This window comes from Lathyrus oleraceus, unplaced genomic scaffold, assembly GCF_024323335.1.
Source record: "Lathyrus oleraceus cultivar Zhongwan6 unplaced genomic scaffold, CAAS_Psat_ZW6_1.0 chrUn0626, whole genome shotgun sequence".
Lineage (NCBI taxonomy): Eukaryota > Viridiplantae > Streptophyta > Magnoliopsida > Fabales > Fabaceae > Lathyrus > Lathyrus oleraceus.
In genome coordinates this window covers 25,470-38,514 of record NW_026113017.1, presented here as the reverse complement: position 1 = coordinate 38,514, position 13,045 = coordinate 25,470, and the positions used below count along the sequence as shown (strand labels likewise).

General features: G+C 29.5%; 2 non-coding genes across 2 annotated transcripts; both read left to right on the top strand.

Annotated features, from left to right (window-relative positions):
- The first annotated feature begins 9,023 nt into the window (after window positions 1-9,023).
- Window positions 9,024-9,107, top strand: TRNAL-CAA (transfer RNA leucine (anticodon CAA)). Its single transcript has one exon. It is a non-coding gene; the product is annotated as a tRNA-Leu (tRNA).
- Window positions 9,108-11,561: 2,454 nt separating this feature from the next.
- TRNAL-CAA (transfer RNA leucine (anticodon CAA)) lies at window positions 11,562-11,645 on the top strand. The gene has a single exon. It is a non-coding gene; the product is annotated as a tRNA-Leu (tRNA).
- The last annotated feature ends 1,400 nt before the right edge of the window (window positions 11,646-13,045 follow it).

Genomic DNA, 13,045 nt, shown 5'->3' with positions numbered 1-13,045 from the left:
TTTGGATATGGCTAGACTAAACATGACTAGTAGTTTTCGTAGGCTTGTTGTTGAACAATTTTTTCTTGTACTCCATAACTATTTTTGTCTTATTGATGTACATAAGTGATGGTACCAAAGAAGTGATGATTACAATATCTTCACTTCCATTTCCTTAAAAATTATCTATATTGCGATCAATTAAACCATATTTCAGACACAATAAGAGTAGTCTACTTATGGTAAATCAATGAAAACAATAATATCTTTGTGGTTTACTATGTTGTTAACCTACTTGAGAAAAATAATTTTTCAATAATTTATTCTCTTATTTGAAATTATTTAGAGCCACAAAATAACATATTTCAGAACCGGTTTTTGGACTTAAGATATAAATTTTCTATTGGTGCGATTGAATTCATCGAAGGATTAAATTGGCACAAAAGCTCGTGCCACACGATTTTTTTTTAGGTAGATACATCAATAGTTAAGTTCAAAAACATGGCCTCAGGTCATCTTAAATGTTATATTAATGTGTCATTTTCATCAATATTCTAATTTTCTTATAAAAGGTATGTGAATCTGAGAGGATTAAGGTCATTTTTATGCATGAAAAAATAAATGACTTTCCACTCTTAGTGAAGTAGGATGAAGCTCTTAGCTTGTTATCAGTAATAAAATGAGTGAAACATTTGGATTTGGGTGTGGTTGGGTTTGAATTATATTCCATAAAGGTAGTTGACTCTTTTGTTATCAACAAAACTATAATATTGAGTTTGACATGATTATTAGTAGTTATCGTTTTCTTCTTAATAATATATACATGAAAGACCAAGGTAGAGTATCCTCGGAAGTAAGCCATTGACGTACCTCATTCTTTTTGTAAGAGTAGGAGAATTTCAACTTAGTTTTCATATTTTGATTGGTATTTCTACATGTATCCAAAATACTGTTGTGAATGAAAATGTATAAACATGTTTTCGTCAAGATAGATTTTTGTAAGAGTACTTAACTCAATTACTTTAAAAAAGATAAGAGGTGAGTAAATTCTCTTCTAAAATGAAAAAATAAAATGCGATGGTAGTGGAGTTATGGTAAAACAAATTACCAAGCATAACATGATCACTACTAAGTAAACAATGTTGTTAAAAAGTTATAATCCTGCATGTGGATTCATTTTCTCGAAATTAGTGTTTATTGATATATTAAGATAGTGTGACAAATAATTGCTAAAGTCAGGATGGCCGAGTGGTCTAAGGCGCAACTAGACTCAAGTTTTGGTCTTCGTGAGAGGGCGTGGATTCAAATCCCACTTCTGACATTTTATGATATAAGTGGCACAACAATATACTAAATAGAGTAGCACTTTTGTTTTATGTTCTTCAAATTGAAAGAATAGAAAAATCAATTATGAATAAACAAGTATAAATATAAAAACAAATCATATTAGGAGAATCACCAAAGGCATAAGAATCGCTCACTACAAACACAAAATCAAGAATTAATCGAAACTTACCAATAATCACAATCTTAATTCTTAAAAATAAGCATTTAGAAATAAACATTTTCGAAATGAAAATAGGCGGAAGTCATAAAAAAGGAATTCAAGAGAAAACTAGTAGGGTGTTCCTAAGCAAAACCAAGATATTAAGAACTCACACGTTTAACCGAACCACTAATCAAATTGATCTAATCCGGTCCAACACAAACTAAACATAATTAAACTAAACCAGAAGGACCAAAATAAAACAGAATCCAACAAAATCGGACATGATCAAGATGATTCAAACCAATATATATAGAGAGAGACAAAATCGAGCCAGATGAAATAAAACAAACTAGAAATCCAAATCATACCAGAGAGGGAAAATGAAGGGTATACATGACCATTTCCTTAACCCATGGTCAGAGAGTCAATTGAAGTTGTATTTGATTCAATCTGGATATTTGAGCACACAAAAAGAGAAACAATATATAGCGAACAAATTAGTAATACAACGGAAGAATTTTTTTTCTTCAATGAAAATCAAACCAAACACATGCCTAAACTTTTGAGGAATCAATAATGAAAGCGATGAGTAATTAAAGGAGGAGAATTAAACAAACTATAATTTCATGTCAATAACTTTGGCTTGATCCTTTTTCTTTCATTTTCGCTAAATATATAGTAGTTAAACCTTTTGCGGCTAATAACTACCAATTAACGGGAATAAATGAATTCCTGATTTGTATCTAATTTATCAAATCTATTCTACGAAAGAGGATAGATATATTTAAGGGGAATAAACCAATTTTCTATCTGTCTCTAATTTGTCTTACCTTGATTGAGAAAGATGATAAAACAATTAGACAGTGATATTATTTCTTGATAGGAAACTGATACCATCATTAAAGGTATAAATAAACGTAATAAAAGCAAGTGTCATTTAAGATAAAATTTTCATCTAATTGTTTTCATGTTTCTTTATTTTAATGGGGAATAAACAACATAATTTACAACTGATAAAGACGTTGAATGACAAATTATTTTTTCAAGTGATGTCATGTGTTCCGACACTAGTATCTGATTAAAAAAAAATTAATATCTCCATATTTTTGTTCTAAACTTTTAAGAAATTATGTTGTTTGCATCATATATTTTTGGATATGGCTAGACTAAACATGACTAGTAGTTTTCGTAGGCTTGTTGTTGAACAATTTTTTCTTGTACTCCATAACTATTTTTGTCTTATTGATGTACATAAGTGATGGTACCAAAGAAGTGATGATTACAATATCTTCACTTCCATTTCCTTAAAAATTATCTATATTGCGATCAATTAAACCATATTTCAGACACAATAAGAGTAGTCTACTTATGGTAAATCAATGAAAACAATAATATCTTTGTGGTTTACTATGTTGTTAACCTACTTGAGAAAAATAATTTTTCAATAATTTATTCTCTTATTTGAAATTATTTAGAGCCACAAAATAACATATTTCAGAACCGGTTTTTGGACTTAAGATATAAATTTTCTATTGGTGCGATTGAATTCATCGAAGGATTAAATTGGCACAAAAGCTCGTGCCACACGATTTTTTTTTAGGTAGATACATCAATAGTTAAGTTCAAAAACATGGCCTCAGGTCATCTTAAATGTTATATTAATGTGTCATTTTCATCAATATTCTAATTTTCTTATAAAAGGTATGTGAATCTGAGAGGATTAAGGTCATTTTTATGCATGAAAAAATAAATGACTTTCCACTCTTAGTGAAGTAGGATGAAGCTCTTAGCTTGTTATCAGTAATAAAATGAGTGAAACATTTGGATTTGGGTGTGGTTGGGTTTGAATTATATTCCATAAAGGTAGTTGACTCTTTTGTTATCAACAAAACTATAATATTGAGTTTGACATGATTATTAGTAGTTATCGTTTTCTTCTTAATAATATATACATGAAAGACCAAGGTAGAGTATCCTCGGAAGTAAGCCATTGACGTACCTCATTCTTTTTGTAAGAGTAGGAGAATTTCAACTTAGTTTTCATATTTTGATTGGTATTTCTACATGTATCCAAAATACTGTTGTGAATGAAAATGTATAAACATGTTTTCGTCAAGATAGATTTTTGTAAGAGTACTTAACTCAATTACTTTAAAAAAGATAAGAGGTGAGTAAATTCTCTTCTAAAATGAAAAAATAAAATGCGATGGTAGTGGAGTTATGGTAAAACAAATTACCAAGCATAACATGATCACTACTAAGTAAACAATGTTGTTAAAAAGTTATAATCCTGCATGTGGATTCATTTTCTCGAAATTAGTGTTTAGTGATATATTAAGATAGTGTGACAAATAATTGCTAAAGTCAGGATGGCCGAGTGGTCTAAGGCGCAACTAGACTCAAGTTTTGGTCTTCGTGAGAGGGCGTGGATTCAAATCCCACTTCTGACATTTTATGATATAAGTGGCACAACAATATACTAAATAGAGTAGCACTTTTGTTTTATGTTCTTCAAATTGAAAGAATAGAAAAATCAATTATGAATAAACAAGTATAAATATAAAAACAAATCATATTAGGAGAATCACCAAAGGCATAAGAATCGCTCACTACAAACACAAAATCAAGAATTAATCGAAACTTACCAATAATCACAATCTTAATTCTTAAAAATAAGCATTTAGAAATAAACATTTTCGAAATGAAAATAGGCGGAAGTCATAAAAAAGGAATTCAAGAGAAAACTAGTAGGGTGTTCCTAAGCAAAACCAAGATATTAAGAACTCACACGTTTAACCGAACCACTAATCAAATTGATCTAATCCGGTCCAACACAAACTAAACATAATTAAACTAAACCAGAAGGACCAAAATAAAACAGAATCCAACAAAATCGGACATGATCAAGATGATTCAAACCAATATATATAGAGAGAGACAAAATCGAGCCAGATGAAATAAAACAAACTAGAAATCCAAATCATACCAGAGAGGGAAAATGAAGGGTATACATGACCATTTCCTTAACCCATGGTCAGAGAGTCAATTGAAGTTGTATTTGATTCAATCTGGATATTTGAGCACACAAAATGAGAAACAATATATAGCGAACAAATTAGTAATACAACGGAAGAATTTTTTTTCTTCAATGAAAATCAAACCAAACACATGCCTAAACTTTTGAGGAATCAATAATGAAAGCGATGAGTAATTAAAGGAGGAGAATTAAACAAACTATAATTTCATGTCAATAACTTTGGCTTGATCCTTTTTCTTTCATTTTCGCTAAATATATAGTAGTTAAACCTTTTGCGGCTAATAACTACCAATTAACGGGAATAAATGAATTCCTGATTTGTATCTAATTTATCAAATCTATTCTACGAAAGAGGATAGATATATTTAAGGGGAATAAACCAATTTTCTATCTGTCTCTAATTTGTCTTACCTTGATTGAGAAAGATGATAAAACAATTAGACAGTGATATTATTTCTTGATAGGAAACTGATACCATCATTAAAGGTATAAATAAACGTAATAAAAGCAAGTGTCATTTAAGATAAAATTTTCATCTAATTGTTTTCATGTTTCTTTATTTTAATGGGGAATAAACAACATAATTTACAACTGATAAAGACGTTGAATGACAAATTATTTTTTCAAGTGATGTCATGTGTTCCGACACTAGTATCTGATTAAAAAAAATTAATATCTCCATATTTTTGTTCTAAACTTTTAAGAAATTATGTTGTTTGCATCATATATTTTTGGATATGGCTAGACTAAACATGACTAGTAGTTTTCGTAGGCTTGTTGTTGAACAATTTTTTCTTGTACTCCATAACTATTTTTGTCTTATTGATGTACATAAGTGATGGTACCAAAGAAGTGATGATTACAATATCTTCACTTCCATTTCCTTAAAAATTATCTATATTGCGATCAATTAAACCATATTTCAGACACAATAAGAGTAGTCTACTTATGGTAAATCAATGAAAACAATAATATCTTTGTGGTTTACTATGTTGTTAACCTACTTGAGAAAAATAATTTTTCAATAATTTATTCTCTTATTTGAAATTATTTAGAGCCACAAAATAACATATTTCAGAACCGGTTTTTGGACTTAAGATATAAATTTTCTATTGGTGCGATTGAATTCATCGAAGGATTAAATTGGCACAAAAGCTCGTGCCACACGATTTTTTTTTAGGTAGATACATCAATAGTTAAGTTCAAAAACATGGCCTCAGGTCATCTTAAATGTTATATTAATGTGTCATTTTCATCAATATTCTAATTTTCTTATAAAAGGTATGTGAATCTGAGAGGATTAAGGTCATTTTTATGCATGAAAAAATAAATGACTTTCCACTCTTAGTGAAGTAGGATGAAGCTCTTAGCTTGTTATCAGTAATAAAATGAGTGAAACATTTGGATTTGGGTGTGGTTGGGTTTGAATTATATTCCATAAAGGTAGTTGACTCTTTTGTTATCAACAAAACTATAATATTGAGTTTGACATGATTATTAGTAGTTATCGTTTTCTTCTTAATAATATATACATGAAAGACCAAGGTAGAGTATCCTCGGAAGTAAGCCATTGACGTACCTCATTCTTTTTGTAAGAGTAGGAGAATTTCAACTTAGTTTTCATATTTTGATTGGTATTTCTACATGTATCCAAAATACTGTTGTGAATGAAAATGTATAAACATGTTTTCGTCAAGATAGATTTTTGTAAGAGTACTTAACTCAATTACTTTAAAAAAGATAAGAGGTGAGTAAATTCTCTTCTAAAATGAAAAAATAAAATGCGATGGTAGTGGAGTTATGGTAAAACAAATTACCAAGCATAACATGATCACTACTAAGTAAACAATGTTGTTAAAAAGTTATAATCCTGCATGTGGATTCATTTTCTCGAAATTAGTGTTTAGTGATATATTAAGATAGTGTGACAAATAATTGCTAAAGTCAGGATGGCCGAGTGGTCTAAGGCGCAACTAGACTCAAGTTTTGGTCTTCGTGAGAGGGCGTGGATTCAAATCCCACTTCTGACATTTTATGATATAAGTGGCACAACAATATACTAAATAGAGTAGCACTTTTGTTTTATGAGAATCACCAAAATCAATAAGAATCGCTCACTACAAATACAAAATCAAGAAGAATCGAAACCAAAACAAGTTAATTACCAAAACCTTAACTTACCAATAATCACAATCTTAATTCTTAAAAATAAGCATTTAGAAATAAACATTTTCGAAATGAAAATAGGCGGAAGTCATAAAAAAGGAATTCAAGAGAAAACTAGTAGGGTGTTCCTAAGCAAAACCAAGATATTAAGAACTCACACGTTTAACCGAACCACTAATCAAATTGATCTAATCCGGTCCAACACAAACTAAACATAATTAAACTAAACCAGAAGGACCAAAATAAAACAGAATCCAACAAAATCGGACATGATCAAGATGATTCAAACCAATATATATAGAGAGAGAGAGATAAATCGAGCCAGATGAAATAAAACAAACTAGAAATCCAAATCATACCAGAGAGGGAAAATGAAGGGTATACATGACCATTTCCTTAACCCATGGTCAGAGAGTCAATTGAAGTTGTATTTGATTCAATCTGGATATTTGAGCACACAAAATGAGAAACAATATATAGCGAACAAATTAGTAATACAACGGAAGAATTTTTTTTCTTCAATGAAAATCAAACCAAACACATGCCTAAACTTTTGAGGAATCAATAATGAAAGCGATGAGTAATTAAAGGAGGAGAATTAAACAAACTATAATTTCATGTCAATAACTTTGGCTTGATCCTTTTTCTTTCATTTTCGCTAAATATATAGTAGTTAAACCTTTTGCGGCTAATAACTACCAATTAACGGGAATAAATGAATTCCTGATTTGTATCTAATTTATCAAATCTATTCTACGAAAGAGGATAATATATTTAAGGGGAATAAACCAATTTTCTATCTGTCTCTAATTTGTCTTACCTTGATTGAGAAAGATGATAAAACAATTAGACAGTGATATTATTTCTTGATAGGAAACTGATACCATCATTAAAGGTATAAATAAACGTAATAAAAGCAAGTGTCATTTAAGATAAAATTTTCATCTAATTGTTTTCATGTTTCTTTATTTTAATGGGGAATAAACAACATAATTTACAACTGATAAAGACGTTGAATGACAAATTATTTTTTCAAGTGATGTCATGTGTTCCGACACTAGTATCTGATTAAAAAAATTAATATCTCCATATTTTTGTTCTAAACTTTTAAGAAATTATGTTGTTTGCATCATATATTTTTGGATATGGCTAGACTAAACATGACTAGTAGTTTTCGTAGGCTTGTTGTTGAACAATTTTTTCTTGTACTCCATAACTATTTTTGTCTTATTGATGTACATAAGTGATGGTACCAAAGAAGTGATGATTACAATATCTTCACTTCCATTTCCTTAAAAATTATCTATATTGCGATCAATTAAACCATATTTCAGACACAATAAGAGTAGTCTACTTATGGTAAATCAATGAAAACAATAATATCTTTGTGGTTTACTATGTTGTTAACCTACTTGAGAAAAATAATTTTTCAATAATTTATTCTCTTATTTGAAATTATTTAGAGCCACAAAATAACATATTTCAGAACCGGTTTTTGGACTTAAGATATAAATTTTCTATTGGTGCGATTGAATTCATCGAAGGATTAAATTGGCACAAAAGCTCGTGCCACACGATTTTTTTTTGAGGTAGATACATCAATAGTTAAGTTCAAAAACATGGCCTCAGGTCATCTTAAATGTTATATTAATGTGTCATTTTCATCAATATTCTAATTTTCTTATAAAAGGTATGTGAATCTGAGAGGATTAAGGTCATTTTTATGCATGAAAAAATAAATGACTTTCCACTCTTAGTGAAGTAGGATGAAGCTCTTAGCTTGTTATCAGTAATAAAATGAGTGAAACATTTGGATTTGGGTGTGGTTGGGTTTGAATTATATTCCATAAAGGTAGTTGACTCTTTTGTTATCAACAAAACTATAATATTGAGTTTGACATGATTATTAGTAGTTATCGTTTTCTTCTTAATAATATATACATGAAAGACCAAGGTAGAGTATCCTCGGAAGTAAGCCATTGACGTACCTCATTCTTTTTGTAAGAGTAGGAGAATTTCAACTTAGTTTTCATATTTTGATTGGTATTTCTACATGTATCCAAAATACTGTTGTGAATGAAAATGTATAAACATGTTTTCGTCAAGATAGATTTTTGTAAGAGTACTTAACTCAATTACTTTAAAAAAGATAAGAGGTGAGTAAATTCTCTTCTAAAATGAAAAAATAAAATGCGATGGTAGTGGAGTTATGGTAAAACAAATTACCAAGCATAACATGATCACTACTAAGTAAACAATGTTGTTAAAAAGTTATAATCCTGCATGTGGATTCATTTTCTCGAAATTAGTGTTTAGTGATATATTAAGATAGTGTGACAAATAATTGCTAAAGTCAGGATGGCCGAGTGGTCTAAGGCGCCAGACTCAAGTTTTGGTCTTCGTGAGAGGGCGTGGATTCAAATCCCACTTCTGACATTTTATGATATAAGTGGCACAACAATATACTAAATAGAGTAGCACTTTTGTTTTATGAGAATCACCAAAGGCATAAGAATCGCTCACTATAAATACAAAATCAAGAATTAATCGAAACTTACCAATAATCACAATCTTAATTCTTAAAAATAAGCATTTAGAAATAAACATTTTCGAAATGAAAATAGGCGGAAGTCATAAAAAGGAATTCAAGAGAAAACTAGTAGGGTGTTCCTAAGCAAAACCAAGATATTAAGAACTCACACGTTTAACCGAACCACTAATCAAATTGATCTAATCCGGTCCAACACAAACTAAACATAATTAAACTAAACCAGAAGGACCCAAATAAAACAGAATCCAACAAAATCGGACATGATCAAGATGATTCAAACCAATATATATAGAGAGAGATAAATCGAGCCAGATGAAATAAAACAAACTAGAAATCCAAATCATACCAGAGAGGGAAAATGAAGGGTATACATGACCATTTCCTTAACCCATGGTCAGAGAGTCAATTGAAGTTGTATTTGATTCAATCTGGATATTTGAGCACACAAAATGAGAAACAATATATAGCGAACAAATTAGTAATACAACGGAAGAATTTTTTTTCTTCAATGAAAATCAAACCAAACACATGCCTAAACTTTTGGGGAATCAATAATGAAAGCGATGAGTAATTAAAGGAGGAGAATTAAACAAACTATAATTTCATGTCAATAACTTTGGCTTGATGCTTTTTCTTTCATTTTCGCTAAATATATAGTAGTTAAACCTTTTGCGGCTAATAACTACCAATTAACGGGAATAAGTGAATTCCTGATTTGTATCTAATTTATCAAATCTATTCTACGAAAGAGGATAAATATATTTAAGGGGAATAAACCAATTTTCTATCTGTCTCTAATTTGTCTTACCTAGATTGAGAAAGATGATAAAACAATTAGACAGTGATATTATTTCTTGATAGGAAACTGATACCATCATTAAAGGTATAAATAAACGTAATAAAAGTAAGTGTCATTTAAGATAAAATTTTCATCTAATTGTTTTCATGTTTCTTTATTTTAATGGGGAATAAACAACATAATTTACAACTGATAAAGACGTTGAATGACAAATTATTTTTTCAAGTGATGTCATGTGTTCCGACACTAGTATCTGATTAAAAAAATTTAATATCTCCATATTTTTGTTCTAAACTTTTAAGAAATTATGTTGTTTGCATCATATATTTTTGGATATGGCTAGACTAAACATGACTAGTAGTTTTCGTAGGCTTGTTGTTGAACAATTTTTTCTTGTACTCCATAACTATTTTTGTCTTATTGATGTACATAAGTGATGGTACCAAAGAAGTGATGATTACAATATCTTCACTTCCATTTCCTTAAAAATCATCTATATTGCGATCAATTAAACCATATTTCAGACACAATAAGAGTAGTCTACTTATGGTAAATCAATGAAAACAACAATATCTTTGTGGTTTACTATGTTGTTAACCTACTTGAGAAAAATAATTTTTCAATAATTTATTCTCTTATTTGAAATTATTTAGAGCCACAAAATAACATATTTCAGAACCGGTTTTTGGACTTAAGATATAAATTTTCTATTGGTGCGATTGAATTCATCGAAGGATTAAATTGGCACAAAAGCTCGTGCCACACGATTTTTTTTGAGGTAGATACATCAATAGTTAAGTTCAAAAACATGGCCTCAGGTCATCTTAAATGTTATATTAATGTGTCATTTTCATCAATATTCTAATTTTCTTATAAAAGGTATGTGAATCTGAGAGGATTAAGGTCATTTTTATGCATGAAAAAATAAATGACTTTCCACTCTTAGTGAAGTAGGATGAAGCTCTTAGCTTGTTATCAGTAATAAAATGAGTGAAACATTTGGATTTGGGTGTGGTTGGGTTTGAATTATATTCCATAAAGGTAGTTGACTCTTTTGTTATCAACAAAACTATAATATTGAGTTTGACATGATTATTAGTAGTTATCGTTTTCTTCTTAATAATATATACATGAAAGACCAAGGTAGAGTATCCTCGGAAGTAAGCCATTGACGTACCTCATTCTTTTTGTAAGAGTAGGAGAATTTCAACTTAGTTTTCATATTTTGATTGGTATTTCTACATGTATCCAAAATACTGTTGTGAATGAAAATGTATAAACATGTTTTCGTCAAGATAGATTTTGTAAGAGTACTTAACTCAATTACTTTAAAAAAGATAAGAGGTGAGTAAATTTCTTCTAAAATGAAAAAATAAAATGCGATGGTAGTGGAGTTATGGTAAAAACAAATTACCAAGCATAACATGATCACTACTAAGTAAATAATGTTGTTAAAAAGTTATAATCCTGCATGTGGATTTATTTTCTCGAAATCAGTGTTTAGTGATATATTAAGATAGTGTGTCAAAGAATTGTTAAAGTCAGGATGGCCGAGTGGTCTAAGGCGCCAAACTCAAGTTCTGGTCCTTGTGAGAGGGCGTGGGTTCAAATCCCACTTCTAACATTTTATGATATAAGTGGCACAACAATATACTAAATAAAGTAGCACTTTTGTTTTATGAGAATCACCAAAGGCATAAGAATCGCTCACTATAAATACAAAATCAAGAATTAATCGAAACCAACAAAATCGGACATGATCAAGATGATTCAAACCAATATATATAGAGAGAGATAAATCGAGCCAGATGAAATAAAACAAACTAGAAATCCAAATCATACCAGAGAGGGAAAATGAAGGGTATACATGACCATTTCCTTAACCCATGGTCAGAGAGTCAATTGAAGTTGTGAGAAACACTATATAGCGAACAAATTAGTAATACAACGGAAGAATTGTTTTTCTTCAATGAAAATCAAACCAAACACATGCCTAAACTTTTGGGGAATCAATAATGAAAGCGATGAGTAATTAAAGGAGGAGAATTAAACAAACTATAATTTCATGTCAATAACTTCGGCTTGATGCTTTTTCTTTCACATTTCACTAAATATGTAGTAGTTAAACCTTTTGCGGCTAATAACTACCAATTAAGGGGAATAAGTGAATTCTTTGATTTGTATCTAATTTATCAAATCTATTCTACGAAAGAGGATAAATATAGTTAAGGGGAATAAACCAATTTTCTATCTATCTCTAATTTGTCTTACCTAGATTGAGAAAGATGATAAAACAATTAGACAGTGATATTATTTCTTGATAGGAAACTGATACCATCATTAAAGGTATAAATAAACGTAATAAAAGTAAGTGTCATTTAAGATAAAATTTTCATCTAATTATTTTCATGTTTCTTTATTTTAATGGGGAATAAACAACATAATTTATAACTGATAAAGACGTTGAATGACAAATTATTTTTTCAAGTGATGTCATGTGTTCCGACACTAGTATCTGATTAAAAAAAATTAATATCTCCATATTTTTGTTCTAAACTTTTAAGAAATTATGTTGTTTGCATCATATATTTTTGGATATGGCTAGACTAAACATGACTAGTAATTTTCGTAGGCTTGTTGTTGAACAATTTTTTCTTGTACCCCATAACTATTTTTGTCTTATTGATGTACATAAGTGATGGTACCAAAGAAGTGATGATTACAATATCTTCACTTCCATTACCTTAAAAATCATCTATATTGCGATCAATTAAACCATATTTCAGACACAATAATAGTAGTCTACTTATGGTAAATCAATGAAAACAACAATATCTTTGTGGTTTACTATGTTGTTAACCTACTTGAGAAAAATAATTTTTCAATAATTTATTCTCTTATTTGAAATTATTTAGAGCCACAAAATAACATATTTCAGAACCGGTTTTTGGACTTAAGATATAAATTTTCTATTGGTGCGATTGAATTCATCGAAGGATTAAATTGGCACAAAAGCTCGTGCCA